The sequence below is a fragment of the Temnothorax longispinosus genome, chromosome 10, assembly GCF_030848805.1.
Source record: "Temnothorax longispinosus isolate EJ_2023e chromosome 10, Tlon_JGU_v1, whole genome shotgun sequence".
Lineage (NCBI taxonomy): Eukaryota > Metazoa > Arthropoda > Insecta > Hymenoptera > Formicidae > Temnothorax > Temnothorax longispinosus.
The window spans coordinates 9,133,814-9,137,457 of NC_092367.1; the positions used below are offsets into that span (position 1 = coordinate 9,133,814).

A 3,644-nucleotide genomic window follows, 5' to 3' on the forward strand; every position below is an offset into this window, starting at 1 on the left:
TTTTATTGAATATTTATATTAAATCAATTATTTTTAAAATAAAAAATTTACCTGACAATGTGATTATTCCTTATCCACTACTTATTAATTTTCAAATAAGTAATAATTCATGTATTAAAAACACATGAAGAATATAAAACGATGCGAAACTGGAAACTACTGGAACAGATTCGGGTCTGGACTAGTTATTTATTGGTTCGGATTCTTTGACTGCTTGAACAGATCGACTAAGAAAAAGTTTATTATAATGGACCATTTTCCCAAAAATATTACATACATGGATCCAACTTGTATCAAATCTATGAATAATACGTGATTATAATCGATATAATTGTATATATTTATTTTTGTTCAGTTATCTTCAAGAAATGACAAGAGATGGTACATCTAATATTTGTAAATAGATTTCTGTTAGAGGATCTGATCATGGATTAATATTTTAATACTGTTTCTGTATCGGAATGAATTAAAGTATGGTTTTGTATTTTCATATTGTAATTATTATATTCAAGTCATTAAACTATTCATGTATTTTTATTTTCCCTCCAAATGTTTGCGAAAACTTAACTATTTAGTAGAGCTATATAATCGAGTAAATGAATTAAATATTATCACATAACTGAATGAATTAAAATCACAGTTCTTAAAAATACAATGTAGCTACAATATATATATATATATATATATATATATATATACATATATATATATATATATTGTAAAATAGATTATATATATATATATATATATATATATGTAGGTCCGGAAGTATGTTCCGGGACTTTTATTTTTTTACATCGGTATATTCCAGGACATTTGGCAGTTTCCAGGACTGTCCTGGAAAAAATTCATGTCCTACGGCACGTTTCGGGACAATTTTTTGAATCTGATTACATATATATGCGTTATATTCCAGGACTGTACATTTCAAAAAACGTAAACAGTCCCGGAACATACCTCTAGACCTACATATATATATATATATAATCAGCTGTTTTATAATGAATCAATTGTACGATGAAACAAAGTTATTTATCTGGTTATAATATTTACAGTCCTTGAATCTGAATCCTTTAAACAAAATTGGACACATCGTTGAATCTAAGATCAGATTTTAGCTTTCTTTCTATTTTTATCCGACACTGTATACTTGTAACTTTTCGTTGGATCAAAAGGTTCCCATCTACTCGCTGGAAAAATGTGTTTGTTCCTCTCGTACCATGATCTAATGAGAAAAATAAAAAAATAACATAAAAAAGAATTATGCAAAATATTCTTTTAATAATAAATACCTAAGTAAAACTTTTCCGACATGTGATTCCTCGGTTTTGACAGAAGCATCGTGCATAATACGAATATCATCGTGAACGTCAAATGTGAACAGAGGCCCGCTCTTTCCTCGTGCCTAATCGCAATATTACATACATTAAAATAACATGCCAACATTGTGATATTGCTTCATAAGTTTTATCATTTGGTATATTTACCTTAGTTATAATAAAATCAGTTACAGTTGCAGTAAAACGTATAATGGTGCGGTAATATAAGATTCTCCTTGACATACATTAACTGATCTGCCATTACTGTTTTAAGCTCGCTGAATTCGGGCCTCAGAACTTCTAAACATCTCTGAAGAACCTAATAGATAGAATTACCTGTATGTGAAAATTTAATTTATGCAGCAGAACATTATATATCATGCCAATGTTACTCCAAAAGTGACACTGGAGTATTTTAATAACACGTTCTCTAAACCACTGAGACATTCACCTTTCTTCATTATAACACTCCGACGATGGTCAGATCCATCCCAATAACTGAATGTGATCTCAATTTCTTCTTCCTTCAACGCGTTCTGCTTTCTAGCCCATTCTTGTCTCAATTCTTCCCTAAGTTTATTTTTTTCCTCGTCCCTTTCCCTACTAGCAAAAAACATGTATCTACATCTGGATTTTTCTAAATCTTCTTAATCGCAGGGCCATCAGATTGCACATTTTCTGACTGCGGGGATTTTTCGGCATTGTCTTCGTCAGAAGACATCTCAGCTTCATCTTCGTCTTCGTCCAGATTAAAAGACAAATCTTGAATCTGTCTCTTCTGTTTGTTCTTTTCTGTCTGCTTCGCCGCTAGTGCTCTTTCCTTTTCCTGCTCTTTTTCACGTTCCTTCTATCAAAGCATAAAATACACGTACAAAAATACAAATTATGAGATAATCAGGATCATAAAAAGATTGTAAGAAATTACTTGTGGGTATCAGGATTCGTGAATGTTCGCTCAATTTAACGGCGGATTTTCTCTTGCATTCCGCGTGATCGACGATACATGCACATTTCGTGGCATCTAGCCTTAGCATCTTTGTGGTATCGTCATCATGCATTAGGATTTTCTTCATATCCTATCTTCTGAAGAAGCCCATCGAAAGTTCTTGATATGTATGACTAGATGACATTCAGAGCACTAGGCAGAAATCACACACACACACACACACACACACACACACACACACACACACACACACACACACACACACACACACACACACACACACACACACACACACACACACACACACACACACACACACACATATATATATATATATATATATATATATATATATATATATATATATTCACGGCAAACCACATATATAACATCGTGTTATTTTTATAACCTATTTACGCAAACGTTACTTCTGTAGTAACTTACGATACGATAATTCCTCCGCGTAAACCGGAGATTTTATAGTAACTATTATGATCGAAAATCAAGAGCCACCGTTGATAGTAGTGAAGGTTACGTTTCTCTGATTGAGAGACGAAGACGTATCTTAATATGAATTACTGTAAGTTACTATAGATGTACTCACTCGCGTAAACATATAGTTCGACAACTTTTACAAGACGTACAGCATATACGTACGTGTGCCATTTTGAATATACCTTCCTTCTTTTAAAGATCTCCTCGACATCTCTCTGTGGTTAATACTTTATATATTTCACTTACTGCGTTTACACGCGAGCGTTACTTCTGTAGTAAACTTACGATAATTCCTTCGCGTAAACAGAATTTTCCTTCGCGTAAACGGGATTTTGTAGTAACTTACGATAATTTACTCCGCGTAAACGAGTGAATTATCGTAAGTTACTACAGAAGTAACGCTCGCGTAAACATACAGTTTGACAACTTTTACAAGACAGCATATACGTACGTGTTTGTACGATTTTGTAGATACACCTTCCTTCTTAAAGATCTATCGGCATCAGCTCTCTACGGTCAATACTTATATATATTTCACTATCTGTCACGACGCGGCAACGGTCACGACTATCACACACTTACACTTATCCTTTTCTAGGTTGTAAAAAACTGTCACTGTCACGCACTGCGACAGTGCACGAATGCACTCTCGTGTCAAAAATGGGAAAGTGACACACCAGCCGCCATTTTTGTCCGACGTGGACGTTTCTTAAAAAAAAATTTTCCACATTTGGACTTTGCATCGCAATATTTTCGCTCGTAGGGCACGTAACGGAAAAAAAAGACTCTTATTTATAAATCAAACCCCAAGCTATCGATCGAACCTACTTAAAAATTGATCCGTTCACTCGTTATTGAGATCTCAAAATCTCGGATACTCGCAA

At 33.6% G+C, this 3,644-nt stretch overlaps 1 pseudogene; it reads right to left on the reverse strand.

The window, feature by feature from the left end:
• Positions 1–727: 727 nt before the first annotated feature.
• LOC139820571 (protein FAM50 homolog) lies at positions 728–3,205 on the reverse strand (annotated as a pseudogene).
• Positions 3,206–3,644: the final 439 nt, after the last annotated feature.